Source organism: Lissotriton vulgaris, chromosome 5, assembly GCF_964263255.1.
Source record: "Lissotriton vulgaris chromosome 5, aLisVul1.2, whole genome shotgun sequence".
NCBI lineage: Eukaryota > Metazoa > Chordata > Amphibia > Caudata > Salamandridae > Lissotriton > Lissotriton vulgaris.
Genome location: NC_141693.1, coordinates 1,276,089,686 through 1,276,106,135, shown reverse-complemented (window position 1 = coordinate 1,276,106,135; position 16,450 = coordinate 1,276,089,686). Strand labels below are relative to the sequence as shown.

The window sequence follows — 16,450 nt, the reverse complement described above, 5'->3', positions numbered from 1 at the left end:
ATATCACAAAGAACTACAAATATTATATAACACTAAATAATAAAATACATGAAAAAATAATTCTTTTAAACTAGAAAATATTTACAAACAAAAACATTAATTAATACATGAATGTGTTTATTTTATTTCATACCCTATAACACCACACCAATAACAACACACTTCAACATCTCAAATAAAATGTACTTCCATAATTAACATATTTATTAATCAATTCAATAAATATTATTAAAATAAACTAATAAACATTAATTAACTACACACACTTTAACACTATAATGTCCACAACATACACCTAAATTATACTATTAACATATTAAAACACAAAAAAACTTATTATTACATTAAAAAATATTACTATTAACAACTTATTGTTAATGTATTTACCCTTTACCCTTTAAAAGTAAAAACAACACACACAAAAATAAACAATGACCCAAAATAAATGTCAAATAATTAACATTAAATAACAACTATATATTAATTAATTAAACACAAATTACTTCCCATCCATTACCCATATAAATACTACAACACACACGTAAAATGAATTACCCACTTGCCAGAATATCTTTTTAGTTAAGTTAATTAATATCAATTAATAGATAGTATTTAATAAAATATAAATAAACTACTCAATACCCTCTACCCCTATAAACCCCAAAACGGACACCAAAAGTTAATTACACAATTACCATAATTAATTACAACCAACTATTAATTAATCAGTTACAAATAAATTACTTCCCACCCTTACACCTAGAAACTCCCAAACAGACGCCAAAAATTAATTACACAATTACCATAATTAATTACCAATTAATTAATTAATTAAAATTAATTAACCAATTAGTAATTTATCAACTAAAAATAAATTACTTCCTACCCTTTACACCTATAGACACCAAAACACACCCCTAAAATTAATTACACAACTATCGTAATTAATAAAAATGTAATATTTATTATTAATTAACAGCAAATTATTAGTTCATTAGTAATAAATTAGTATACACATTTAACACTATACCTTCTCAATTCAACAAATAATAATAAATAAAAATAATCAATTAATTTAATATCATTACATTTCTTCCCACCCTATTCCCCTATAAATCCACAACCGGCTACAGAACTGAAAACGCAGTCGATATTCTTGACCACTATATTCTTGCTGTAGATATTTCTGAACCACAATATTTCTGACTCAATATTTGTGCAACTCGATATTTTAAACTCAATATTCTGTCTACAGACTGCTGACTCTCCGGCATGACCACAGGGTATGGCGGTTGCTGTCAATGGTGGCCCTGCGCTTCCAATAAACCCGGGGTGGGCCATAGATGCTAAGCGGTATGGTAGCACTGATGGTGGTGGCCCGCAGAAAGGCTTGCTGGGAGGGGGGGTGAGGCCATCTGCCCCAACATGAGGATCCAGGCATGGGGTAGAAGTCTTAAGAGTGGATCAGGGACAGAGGGGCCCCCAGTGAGTCCTTCTGTCATCAGTTAATTGCACAACTGCAGTCTTGCACTTGGGCCACGTGGAGGGCATAGGCTCATCAGGGCAGCCAGGACTAAACTTAGCATTGCTCCTCTGTGCTGCTCCACTGAACAGACATCGACCGGTTGGGTGCTAGTCCCCCCCAGCAACCAGGAGCTCCTCTTGCTGCCCCCACCAGTCTATATTGCCCTCAAGGGTGGGCCTGCTTCTGTAAGTTTGCACAGGTGCTCCTACCTGATCTTCAACAGGCCGTGCCCCGTTATACTTCCCCTCTCACTGTGTCTGGAGCTGACCAAGCCATACTCCATGGCTGGTTCCAGAATATAGCTGCAGGCCCCGTCGACCGGGGTTGGAAGGTAGGGCCACGTCACCCCACCGGGTTTACTTCAAGCATATCTTCTCGGGTGGCCCGGCCCATCTCCATCCATGCCCAGTGGCTCTGCTCTCATTCACCTCAGAGCGGCTGCCATCTTGAAAAGCTGCACCACGGAGCTCAGGGAAGCCATATCATCCAGGTCCATGCAGTCTTAGGGGTCTGCTGTGCACATTGGGGAGTGAAAATGAGTGTGCTCTGATTCTACAGCCACAAACACGGCAGAGGGTGGAGCTCCGGGATCCTGCTACCAATGTTCGCCATTTTTGCCACGCTCCCCCATAGGCTCTATTTAGGATGTTACATTGTATGCATTCAAAACATGCCCATCTGGATACTCTTTAGGAATACTTTAAAACTTTTGTCCACTCTGTGTTATGGAGGGGTCTGGCTATGCCAAGCAGTTCAAAGAGACAAGCAAGACCTATCAATGTGTTACCGAAAAGCTCTATATGTCCACTTCACTAAATTTCTCCAGGTACTCGCTGTGTGTAATGTTTGCTATACCTCGTGTGTTGTGAGAAATTGATTTCAGACCTGTTAGAGCATGTACTATTTCAGAAATAGACCAGGTGGGAGTTCGTAATCTGCCATTAGGATCTGGAAGTCCATTACTTCCCTTTTTTGCTCTTAATTGTTTTATTTCTAATTATAAGTGTTCAAGGAATTAGCTGTTAAGATTTTCAAACATCTTCTTCTCTCCTCTTCAGGTTCCTCCATGGTAGTTGACCCGCCAGCGTCATCAGACAAAAGGAGAGGCACAGGTAAGTTCTATTCTTATTCTGTCTTGTTACTTTTGTGGTTGAGTTAGTGAAACATTGACCCCTATTGCTATTCATCATTTCGATTCATCGGAACATGCGTTAATATTGGTGGAGGCCAATTTAAGTGCCCATATATTTTCCCCTGAGTTCAGGGGTAAGTGTTCACTGTCAAACAATACCCATAAAGGTCCCTGTGAGTTCAGAGGTAAGGATTCAAACAAAAAAATAGCATAACAACAAAACTCTTCACTTGTAATCTTCTATTTGACATTTGTTTTAACTGTGGAACAGACTCGTTCTATTAGCGGTTTCAAAGTGAAGCCAGAGAATACTCCTGAGTAGGGGAGTTTTTCTACCTCAAGTTTCCAATGGTGGAAAAGGGTAGAACTGGGGGTATACACTGCCACTACTTCAAGCCCCAGCCCGTTCCACCCACTGCTCCTCCCTCTTCCCCTGATGAAACCACAAACAGGTACATACCCCTGATAGCCACGCTCCTCAGTGAGCATGGCGGGGCAAAGCATCCTACTGATGGCCTTCCTGGCAGCTGCTGTCCTCCTCTTGGTTTCAGCTATATTGGAGTTGCGGTCATCCAGTCCATTTGCTGTGGGCTCCCAGTAGCTCCGACTCCTCTCTTGGGCTGACGTCCTTCCCGATGAGCTCTCTAGGGTCAACAGCTGGCTCCTCCTTCCTCCTGAACATCCACATTAGTCACACTTCATTTGCCTTTATGTCCCAGCTGGCTGCCTGACCTTGTTATTCCTCTGTGCTGTCTGGATTAAAGGCCTGCCAGGAAAAAGTGATTGTGGCGGTTTGAACTCTAGACCGGGGGCGTGGGAGCAGATAAATCTTCGTTCTGATCACATCCCTCCTCCTGACACATCCCCATCCCATGATTTTCCTGATCAGGGAAAAGAGGAGTCAAGACTGAATGTCAGCATCGCTATTACTCCTTCCATGCCTGTGATGGACTTTGAACTGAAAGGGTTGAAGAGCAAAGAACCATCTCAAAATCTGGTTATGTTCCCTTTGTTCCTGCTTATCCATGTTAGGGGTGCATGGTCGGTAAGTAAGATAACGTTTTTACCTTCCAGATAATAGTGAAGTTTCTCTACGGCCCACTTGATGGCCAGGGACTCTTTCTGAGCCACTGTTCTCTAGGAAAAAGCTTACGGCTAATTAATTAAATTGACAATTCCAACCCCTCTTCATTACATTGAGAAAGAACCACCCCAATTGGAGGCGTCGGTTAGGAGAATGAATGTCTTCTCGAAATTGGCTAAGTTCAATACATGGCTAGAGGTCATAGCAAGTTTCAATTCCTTAAACTCATCTAGGACCTTGGGAAAATGGTTGTGAGAAAGTGCCCTTTTTTTGTATGGCTGCCCCCACTTTTTGCTGAACTGCTGATGTACTTTGACTGAGTGTGGCCTGGGATCCTGGCCATCAGGCACCCAGGGCCTATGTTCTTTCCCTAAAACTGCATTGGAGACCAAACCAAATTGGCACTCTCTGGCCACAGGTCAGTTCATGATAAATGGTACCATAGGTACCCAGGTCAATGTGACCAGGGAAGGTCTCTGAGAAGTTTTGTTTCAAACTTCTAAGCACATTAAACCCACACTGATGCCAGTGTGGGATTTAATGATAAATGCACATAGAGGGCATCTTAAAGGTGCCCGCTGAAAAACGACCTACCTCTAGTGTCCAGTCTGAGTGGCTTCTTTCAGCTGCCACCACCAGACATGTTTCTGGACCTCTGGGTCGAGAGACTGCTGCTCTCGGGGGCCTGACACAATGCTCAACCTGGGACGAGGTGCCAAGCCTCCTCCCTCAGGATGGGAAAGGTCCACAAAGGGAATGCATCAAAGGCATACTGCCTTTGTGAGCTTCCCCAGGTCTTTTAGCTGCCTTCAGCAACTGGTCCCCACCGGGTCTGTCCCCACTTTGGGCGGGAGAACTAGTGGAAAAACCAAGTTAGGAAGGGAGGTGTGCCCACCTCTCCCAACTCCACCTCTCAGGTGGGGGAGGCAAGGTAAAGCACAACTCTGAGACCCTGCCATCTTGCAGATGGGGGGACCCAGCATCTAGGGTGAGGCACATGCCCCCTCCTACAGAAGGGTGGCATAATAGGGGGTGTACCGACCCCAAGCTTTTACCTAGCTGTACCCCCGAACCTTGTTTCCTCAGACAAGAAACTACACAAAGAAAATAAGAAGAACCAAACAGCAGTGCCGAAGCTAAGGAGAGGAGGACCCCCACTGACTTGGCCCCACCTCAAACCTGTAGAAGCGAAACTCCAGTGTGTCCTGCAGCCAGCAGCCTCAAGAACCAAGAGGACCTGCCCTCCCTTCTAAAGAAAAGACTCTGTCTCCCATGAACACTGGACTTGTTCACCCACAGACTCAAGGTCGGGCAAAGTCCGCAAGTCTGCACCACTCTGCACCCGACGCCAATGGCCTGAGTTTGAGTGGCACAACACCAGGAGGAGGTCTCCCCGGTGATCCTGGCCCGAGACCTGGTGACCCCTGACCTGCCTTAAGCCTCCTGCTGACACCTCCAGCCTCAAACCGGATAGTCCACCTAACCGCGACCAGGACCTGGTAAGAAGATCTGACCCTAAAAGGCACCCCTGCATCTGACACCCCACGGCATTGGGTTGCCCAATTGACGGTGCCTAACCAACCCCCAGCATCCCAACTTACCTCTGAAAATGTTGAGCTTGCTTTGATAGCCATTGAGTGGAAATGCTGTCTGAACAAATGTGAAATGTGGAACCGGAAAAAGAACAGTAGAGGTGGAAGGTCCAGTATACAGAGGAACAGTCGAAAGAAACTCATGTGACTATGCACAAGACGAGTACCTCTAACGACTATGCAAATGATTGGTTCTCCAGGCTGGAGGAAAGCCTTGAACAATTGGACAACATAAGAACAGTGGTGATGCTTCGCATTCAGCTGATCTGTGTTCATATTTCAATAATGCACTTAGAGGCCTACTGAGGGTCCAAGATGTGTCAGAATCTTAGCTGGATAAGAATGCTTTTCAGGTCTCTTCTTGATCACTAAAGGAGGAGGCATAGTACAGGTGATATTCTTCCTTGACCTGAGCCCAATGTTCCACACCAATAAGAGTGCTCTCCTGGAGGTCTGCAAGTTTTTGCTATTGATCCAGTGAAAGCATTTTTATGGACTTGCTACTGTAACCATACTGGGCTCTTTACAATTTGACAACTCACATCACTGCACTTTATCAAAGAGGCAATGCTCTCCTGATGGATTTTTCTCCACTAATAGCAAGGGGTGGGAAATAGGATGTCCCAAAACCGTTGGCTGTCAAATGAGGACCATTAATTGGTAGCCAATTCAGAAAATATAAATACGGTTCAAATACAAAACTCTCAAGACCATGCTATACAAATAAAGTATTGCAATATGTAGACCCAACCTCCTAAAGAAGTTGAGTCTAACCAGAAGTATACCCACTAAGGGGCACATTAGGCCTGCCATCTCATCGTACAGAGGGACCGCCCCCCATAGGGGCGGGGGTCCCATACTTGTCATTAAGATACGCCCGCCACAGTGGCAGGCGCATCCTGCATCCCTAACATTGTGGCGGGCGGTGCACTCAGCACCGCCCGCCACAATGTTAGGGAGACATGTTGTGCACTTCCATGCACAACATGGCAGGCACCGCGCGGTGCCTGCCATGTTGTGCATGGAACTGCAGGGGGGTACCATAGGTACCCCCACATGTGCACCCCATCCCCCCGGAGTCCTTGGGGTCCCACTACGGGCCCCCCTAGCAGACTCTGTATTCCTTTTCGTGACAGCAAAGGCATTCCTAAACGCACATTGTAATATGGCTGGCGGTGTCTGAAAGAAACCGCCACCATATTGCAGCCTTTTCCGCCCCGGTCGCAAGTCGACCGGGGCGGAAATGTGGCGGACGGTCTTTCCGTCCGCCGCGGACCCCCCAGCCATAATAATATGGCGGGGGTCTTTTCTACACGGATGGCGGGCAGATGACCACCGCCGACCCTGCGGGTGCAATCGGCCCGCCATCCTAATGGAGCCCTAAGAGTTCTGCAGTCGCAACACAGAATTAAAGCAGCAGAACTTGATGTTCTGGAAATAGTCTATGATTCTCCCTATTGTGCACTTGGAGTCTAAGTTCAAATAGTACAGTTTAAGGAAAGAACATTAAAACACAATAATAGATTCAGGCAGTTTTAGATAATTTGGTTGTTGCATTAATGATCCAAAATCTATGCATATAAGTAAAATTTTAAGCTTTTCAGTCAAAATTCTTAAAGCATGTAGAATTAAACAACACATTTTTAGTCAACGCCCTAATCCAGAAGAGGATAATTAAGACTTGCATCAGTTAAAAGTTACAGATTCCTACCACCATCAAATGCAGGAAGATGGTTTCCTCTAACAATTATTCAAAAGGTTCAATAGCAAGGGGCAAAGGATCAAGTTAAAGTCCACTAAGGGTGAGTCCATGGGCATGGGCAAAAGGGGAAATGTGGCAAAATCTGGTTTCTCACTATGCAGTCCAAGAGTTCAGCAGGCAAGATAATTGGCAAAGGACAAAAAGCATGGGGCATAGAATGACAGGCTGTTGACAAAGAAGGATAGGATTCCAATCAGACTGCTAAAAGCATCAACAAAGGTAGTTTAAAAAGTAAGAGCCAAGAATATGGTTCTTAAATCATAGAAAAACATGCAGTCCTGTCGTAAAAGGGGAGATAGAACACCACCCCTTTCTTTGGGGTCTTCTCCTTTATAGTCTTTATGATGCTCCTTGTGACATCAGTCATCACACCATAATGGCCAAATCATCTTTTGCTTGCTCATCCGAACGTAAGGAACAATATTTTGATACTCCAACATGGTTTCCCATGCTTGTCATGAGAAAAGACAGGCCTTTCCGTCCTCACAGTTTAGTCGACAGAAAGAAAAGTACATTGTTTCATTCCATGGTGTCTGTACAGGGGTTGGTTCACACCAATTCACTCCGCAGTCAACACTAGAAACATTTCCTTAATTGTGTGAAATGTTACACATGCAGAACAGAATAAGCAACATTTGAAGGAACGTGAAAAGTCCATTATATTAGGCTATGAAATAATGCAGTTCAGGAAAGAACATGAATGAATGCATTTAAAGCTGATATTTCTTTAGAATGAACTAAACTCCTAATTAGAATCAAACATAATGTAATAAATCAAGCCTTTCATGTAAAGAAATAATGGTAATGGTTTCAAAACATTATTACATAAAAATGACTAAAGTTAGGTATGACCTACTTCCACACATTTCTACACTCATACATGTAAATTATTGTTAAAATTGATTTTACTAAAATCATTTTGACATGTTTATGATCCTAATAATATGTAGTATCACTCCTGTAAGGATCATTTGCATAACAATTACTAATTTTCGCACCACATTCTTCTCATGATGCATTCAAATGTGAGGCAATCGAAATGCTAAGTCACATCATTAGAATTTGCATTAGTTTGTCAATAAAAGTATTTGAAATCATACATTTCAAAACAAATCTTTTATGACACCTTATTAGCAAACATTTGAACCTTTTATATATTTATTTTTCTCTATTTCTCTACACATTTAAGCATGCTTTTATGATGCTGTTACTATGGTATGTAACACCTTTGCCAACTGATGATGGTATTTGCATACATATGTAGCAATCACCGACAGCCATTATATGGACATACTCATTAAGCAGGCTTGTGTACACATTCATTTAATAGTCAGCTTTTGAAAGATCATCATGTAAAGGGTTGTCATCTAAGACAATAGAATCAGTGTTATTAACTTTCTCAGTTTTGGAAGAAATTATATGTTTAGAATCTCCTACAGGAACATAGTGTGGACCAGTGCATGCAGAAATTTGGCCTGGGACCTAACTACAGGAGGATGGTACTCGCATTCTACAACGAGCCCAAGGCACGCGTTGTTGTAAACGGAGGGACTTCTGAACTACTCACCTTACAATGCGGCACTAGACAGGGCTGCCCGCTATCACCGGCCCTCTTCCTACTTGCGATAGAACCACTGCTCAACGTGATAAGAACGAACAAAGACATAACAGGAATTCCTATAGGCGGTGAGGCGGTGAAGTTAGCAGCCTATGCTGACGACACCCTTATCACAACAGAAAACCCAGAGAAGTCAATAAAGGCCCTCATGGACACCATAGAGCAGTATGCACACGTGTCAGGCTACAAACTAAACAGAGAAAAATCAGAATGCAAACCTCTGAACGTACACACCACGAAGACTGTTGTGGGAGAATCAGGGCTAACATGGCAGAAAAAATCCATAAAATACCTGGGCCTGCTCTTCGAGAGAGATCTCAGATCCACAATAGACCAGAATGAACAGGCGATACTACGCAAACTGAAAGAGAGAGTAGAAGGATGGTCACCTAAATTCACTACATGGTGGGGGAGAGTGGAGACAGTCAAAATGATGCTCACTCCGATAGTGAACTACATGCTCAACATGCTCCCGCTGATCAACACAGTGGATTTCCACAAAAGCTGGATAAGCTAATAAATAACTTCTTATGGAAGGATAAAAAACCCCGAATTAGCCTGCAAAAAACTCAGGCTAGCCAAGGACCTGGGGGGCCTAAATATAACAAATTTCAAAACCTTCCAAACTGCATGCATAGCGAAACAATGACTGTACTGGCTCACACCCAAACAAGACTACACCCCAGCATGGCTCTCACTAGAGAGGAGACTACTAGAAGGAATGGAGCCCATCGCCCTCCTCACAGCAACCAAACACCCCGCAATCAAGCACAACCCCATACTGAGGAACACCAAAACGGCCCTCCTCAAGATAGACAGGATGTTGGACACTAGCGTGAGAAACACTCAGTGGGAGTCCATATGGCACAACGCCAAGATCAAATACAGCGATAGAACACTAGACATGCACTCCTGGTACAAGCACAGCATCTCCACAGCTAGTCAACTACACACCCAAGGCACACACACCACCTTTGACTCACTCAAGAATGAACACAAACTAGACAGCATTGAGCTATACAACTTCCTTAAGATCAAAGTAGCGATTAGTAAAGCAGACCTCAACAAACAAACACCTTCAATACTGCAATACGATACCAACCTAAATAAAACAGGTCACCAAGTAGCATACCTCTCCAAAGCCCTGTGCCCCAGATCCACCAAACTTAACAACAGGGCCACAGCATACTGGGAATCACTAATGGGCAGGGAACTCAGTGAGAAAGAAAAGTCCGTCCTCTGGACATCCACCACGAGGAAGAAAGTAACTACCACCCTAAACCAAACCAAAATTCTGGCTGATACACAAAGCATACTGGACCCCCGCACGCCTAGCCTCCGCAGGACTCCGCGAGAATGACACATGCTGGAATTGCAACAGACAGAAAGGCGACCTAGCACACCTGATACTTCACTGCCCCAAGGTTAAAAAATTCTGGCGCAAGATAGGCGAACTGATAAACGACATAACAGGCTCCCCACTCCAGCTCGAGTTTCACAGTTTAGCCACAGGCTTTATGACCCCCACAATCAAATCCAGAGAGGACAAAGACCTGATTGACCTCCTACTAACAGCGCCGGCCAAGACAGTACTGAACAACTGGAAAGACACGGGGAAGGCCTCTCTCAAAACCTGGTTCAACTGGGTCACCTTTCTAAGGGGGGCAGACACCATAACGACCAACTACACACCGAAGACACACACAAAGTGAGAAATGTGGCTCTCTCTGGACAACTACCTGTCCTCGCACAAGCCGCCGTAAACATCGCAGCAACAAAGCTAGTGCAGGAGTTATACCCCGGCCTGGAATAGTAACGCACGCCCTCTAGTACCACAACCAAACTAAACTCTTGTTATACCGCCCACCTTTTTACCCCTTCTCTTTTCTTTTTTCCTGCCGCTGTGGGGGTGGACAATCATCGGCCGCGAAAGGGACAATCTCACTGGCCACGCGAATGTATACACAGCCCGACCGTAAAAGTGGGGGGAGCGGGGAAGACGGGGCAGGAAGCCGAGATGTAACCCACAAGATGACACGAACAACAGGACGCAATGCCAAGACTACGCAGCCAGTCAGAAATGCCAAAAGCCAATGTTATAATATGTGATATTGTTACCTCTATGACCCCCCTCCCCCACCCTCCCACCCCAGGGGCGTCTCTTCTGCCTCTTGTCTAATTGTTCTACCCATGTAAGTGTAATGCACTGTGTATATATACAATTTCAATAAAAAAAACTTACTGAAATAAAAAAATAAAAAATAATCAATGCAACTAATATCAGAGCAATAATAGAAACAATTTCGGTATATACAGCTTTGCATCTAGGAGAGATTTTATTGTTAGACCTCATGGCTTCTTGCAATTCAGACAATTTAACTAAAAAAAAATTACAAAAATAGCATTACGTGGTTTGAGCAGTTTGGCAAAGTTCAGTACAAAAATATCAAGGCACAGTTCACTGGTTCCATTCAATATGTAAAACACACAGATCAGGTTAGTTGATGAGTATATTCACGATAAAACGTGCCAGCCCTTCAAGTGCTACACCAAGATTGAAATCCAAATCCATAACAAAGTTCATTTCAAGGAGGTTCAGGTGGACTCATATTGTTAAAGAAGTAGGAAACAAACTCCAGCTCCCATTCATTTGTAGCCAGATAAGTCCATTCAGGAGATGAGTACTTTTAACTGGGTACTTTTGCTCCTTTGATCTCCTCACAGCTGTTTGCTCATCATCAGAGTCACTCTGACCAGATTGCTTGAAACTTTCACAAATTGTTGGTGATACTCATCCTGTAACCAAGCAGCTTCTCAAGATCTCTTTTCCTTGAGGACAAAGGCCTCTGGGTGCAACTCACTTTATTGCTGCACTAGGCTCTATGTTAGGATCTGTACCTCTCGTAGTCAACTCTTTTGGTTGAGACCTTTTGGTACCTACAATAGTTGACTCTCTCACACCCCCCTGAGGCCAAACAAGTGCTGTCCTAGCTATTTGCTGGTCCCCAACAGCTTGACTAACCTGATCATTCTGTCTCACTGAGCTAACCGGTACATCAGGAACAAGTGCTGTTGTATCATCAAGGGGATGTGGGACTCTGCGAGAGTGGGTGGTGTGCACCCAGTTTAGAAGACCTGCGCACTTCACAGTTGTGTTGATGACCAGGATCACCTGGCAAGAGCCTCTCTGGGGTTACAAGCACGATTACCGCACATGCTTCTTCATCATTATCCAGACACCAGGACTGAGATCATGGCACTGATCCTGTTGAGTCGCAAAGATAGCTTCTCAAACCCAGTGAGACACAGAACATACCACATCAGCCAAACCTTTGCAGTAATCCAGGATAAGATCATCTGTAGTATTGACGAGAGCATTGGCAGTAATAGCTGGCTGTCTCATCACTCGGCCCATTATAACTTAGTGGGGCGACAATCCAGTCCTCCTGTGTGGTGTACTTCTCAAACTCATCAACACAAGAGACATTGCATCGGGTCACTTCAAAGACATTGAAGCACACATCTTCACCAATCTGGATTTCAATGTACTGTTGATCTGTTCCACAGGTCCAGAAACACTGAACGGTAACAGCAATGGAGCTTCTTCTTAACCTGTAGTGCTTCACATTACATCTTCAGGACCTCATTGTTAAGATTAGTTCCTTGGTCTGACTCAAGAGAAGTCGGAAATTCAAAATGTGGAATCAACTCCCTTAGCAACAGTGTAGCTACGGTTAAGCTACTGTTTCTTCGTGATGAATAAGTTACTACCCATTTTGAGAAAATGTATACAATTACCTAAACATATTTTAAACCATTGCAAAGGGGCATCTCAATGGAGTTTATTTGCATTTAGTTAAAGGACCTGCAGATTTCCCTATGTGACTCATGACAACTTGTGTTTTTCTTGCAGCATTCTCTTGCTGATACACTACACATCTAAGCCAAAGTGCCTCTGCAGTTATTCTGAAACTGGGATTAAACCACACTTGTCGAAAGAGGCACATCATTTCATATCTCCCTAAATGTGCAGGACCATGGTAATGTCTAGCCATAGGTGACAATGAGCTATCAGGTAATACACGTAGGCCATCACTGTAAACCCAGACATCATCTTCCCTCTTGGTACATTCTGCTCGCACCCAACTTTGCTGTTCAGCTTCTGTCACTTCTTCCTGTAAATGCCTAACCTCGTCCCATGTATCTATTGCTGACAACAGGTAGCAATTTGTGACATCTGATGTTTCATTTAGTAAATCCCCATTGAAAGTGTATGCGTTTAACACACAATACTTTGCAATCATATCGGCATACCTATTGCCAATGGTCACATAGTCAGTGCCTTTTTTGTGAACTACACGCTTGAATACTCTAAAGCAATTGTAGGGACTGCAAAAGTTTTCTTACTCTTTCCACATTTCATATAGGTGATCCAGGGAAATTCGTGAGCCCACGCTGTTACCACTTTTGCCTAAAGTCATGTACAACTCAAAAGCTATACTGACTATAATTGTAGATTGTAACTCTACGTTGTTCTGAAATGCTACAAGCTTGCGTCAGAGCGATCAGTTCTGCAACATGTGCAGAATACACTCCTTGCAGCAATGATGCTTCCACAACACCTTCAACAGAACAAACAGCATAAGCAGTTTTCACTTTTCCTTCTCTGTCTCTCAAACAGGAACCAGCAACATGCAGCACATGTTCAGATTCAGGCAGTCTCTCATCCTGTATATCAGGACAAGGCTTGGTACACAGCTCAGTCACATCAAAGCAATCATGTTCAACTTCCTCAGTCATGTTTTCATTTACAGGCAGTGGCATTAGAGTGGATGGGTTCAGAATTGTGCACCTTTTAAGGGTCACATTCTCTGTGCCAAAATGTGTTCATAATTTGTAAGGTGACTGTTTGTTAGATACATGTCAACAGTATTTCCCCTGAATGAGGTATAAATACAATGAGTGGGTGTCCCATGACTATACTTTCACACAGCTCAAGATGCACACATGCAAATGCAACAGCTTTCAAACATCCAGGCAAAGCAGCCGCAACAGGGTCAAGAGTCACCGAGAAGTAGGTGATCGGTCTGCAACTACTTCCATGCATCTGTGTCAGTACTGAAAGAGTGCAGCCCTCCCTTTCTCTACAGAACAACACAAAGCATTTGTTATATTCAGGCATTCTCAGAGCTGGTGCCCTGAAAGGGCATTCTCGCAGCTCAGTGAAGGCAGTCATACAACTGTCATCCCAGGGTACAGGATCAGACACATCTTTGTGTGTCAACCTCTGGAGAGGTTTGTGGTTAAAGAAAAGTTTGGAATCCATTATCGACAGTAATACACCATTCCTAAGAACATGCAGACATCTTTTTTGAGTTGCTGTCGGACTCATGTTAATAATCGCTGCAATTCTTTCCTGTGACACTTTTCTTGCTCCTTTATCAATGTGGTGTCCTAAGTCCACTACTTCAGTTTGGCCAAACTGTATCTAAGGGATACTTTGTGTCCATTCTCTGGCAAATGATTTAGCAAAGCAACAGTGTCAATTTTGCAAGCCTCTTTAGTATTTGATGCCACAAGTAGTTTGGCAATGTACTGCACTAACACATAATGATTTGGCATTATCAGAGACTCAAGATTCTTTTTAAGTATCTGGTTAAATATTGAGGGGCTTTCCGTATATCCTTGTGGGACTCAGCACCATGCCAAAACTCGGTTGCTGAAATGGAAAGCAAAAAGATACTGACTATCCTCATGCAGGGGAATAGAAAAGAAGGATTGACATAGGTCGATGACTGAAAAACCATTCTGCTTCACATGGAATTTAGAACAATATTGAAGATGGATTTGGTACCACAGGCCAACATGGAACAACAATTGCATTTACTTTCCACAAATCCTGCACAATACGATACTTGCCCTTTATCTTCTGTAAGCCCATAAAACAGAGAGTTACAAGGACTTGGTACCACAGGCCAACATGGAACAACAATTGCATTTACTTTCCGCAAATCCTGCACAATACGATACTTGCCCTTTATCTTCTGTAAGCCCATAAAACAGAGAGTTACAAGGACTTCCCATTGTCTCCTTTAGGATCCCGTGCTCAATCATTGAGTCAATGACAGGGGTATTTCTCGCAACAGTATCTGGAGTCAAATTGTATTAAGGGATTCTTGGAAATCATGCATTCGGTTTGACAGCGCTTCGGACTGGTTCAAAACCTTTAAATAGTCTGATATCTTTACCTGTAAAGTCCCAGACTTTAGGGTACACAGTGTCTCTCAGTCCAATGGCAATTCTTCTTTCATCAGTAGAGGGTACATTGCCATGTCTGATTTCTGTTGGGCAAGTTTAAAACCAACAGCCTCATCATTTGTATGAAATTTAATACCTCTTAGAGTGCAATAGATGGAACAATTTAATTTATGCAATAAATCACTTCGAAGCAAATTCACAAGGCTTGAATCACACACCACAAATCAATGTCAATCCTCAAAGGGCCCTATTTTACATGGAACTGCTTCGGAAATTGGGATGGACAACTTTCTATTTGTAACACCTACAAGTTGGATACTTTCTCCCAAGAGGAGTAGTTTGGGAACATCTACTGTTCTTACAGTTGAGAGGGTAGCACCAGTGTCAACAAGAAATGAGACATGATTCCCATTCACTTATCCGTCCACATAGGGACCACTCTGGTCTACCTCTAAGGCTGCGCCAAGCACGCAGTCCTCCTCCCCCCTCAGGCACTATCAGGCTGATGGTTCATTGTCAAAATCGTTCATCTAAATCAAATACTGTTGTGATGCATTCTGATTTGGGAATGAATTTCTACGCATCTGCTGACTCTGATTCACACCATACCTTTGTACCTGCAGTCCTCCTCCCCCACAGGCACCATCAGGCTTATGAGTCCTTGTCAAAATCGTCCATCTGAATCAAATACTGCTGTGATGCATTCTGAGTTGGGAATGAATTCCTATTCATCTGCTGGCTCGGATTCACACTGTACCTTTGTAACTGAACATTATGTTGAGGCATCAGAGCTTGTGCTATCTGCATTGATCAGGATACATTAGGATTTCAAATTCTCTGTAGTTGTGCCTGGTGAGTCTGGACAATGTTTTTTTCCCCGAGACTGTGCATATCCTCCATTCTGTATCTGATTTCCTGCATTATTCACATTAATTCCACACTCGCATTTCCAATGCCCTCATTTTTCCCACATGTGACATGGATTTGTTTTCTTCAAATTCGACACATCAACACCAGTTCTCCAATACCACTACCTTGCCCTTGTGACTGGAAATTCCATTGATCAAAAACATTAACACCTTGCATGGTTGGAACTTGATTATATCCTCCCTGTACCAGAACAGTGTTTTCAAAACCTGATTGATTCTGACCTTTCTGCATCGCTTTTATTTTAGCAACCATCAGTTTCTCTATGAGTTTCATCTCAAGCTCATCTACACAGTACTTTGCATAATGCAAGATCTCCTCATTCAAATTAGTTTGCCAACAAAATAACTGCTGTTGAATCATAGAAGAAATCTCAGGTCTCAAACCATGCAAAAATCTGTAAAGGAAATGCCCTCTATCTTTCTCAGCTATATTTTCTGTTCCACTGTACTGCTTCAAATCCTGGACCGATCTCTCATAATTGGCATGTACTAAATCTTTAACTTCTTGGGTCGTGAGACGAGGTGGGTCACGGGAGCTCCCGTCATGCTC

At 43.2% G+C, this 16,450-nt stretch overlaps 1 protein-coding gene across 2 annotated transcripts in view; it reads left to right on the top strand.

The window, feature by feature from the left end:
* PTPN7 (protein tyrosine phosphatase non-receptor type 7) overlaps positions 1 to 16,450 on the top strand; it is a 418,932-nt gene that overhangs the window by 40,761 nt on the left and 361,721 nt on the right. For both annotated transcript variants that reach the window (XM_086923125.1, XM_086923126.1), the window contains exon 2: positions 2,584 to 2,637. The gene's annotated coding sequence lies outside the window, so the exon portion shown is untranslated. The remainder of the gene's footprint in view (positions 1 to 2,583; positions 2,638 to 16,450) is intronic.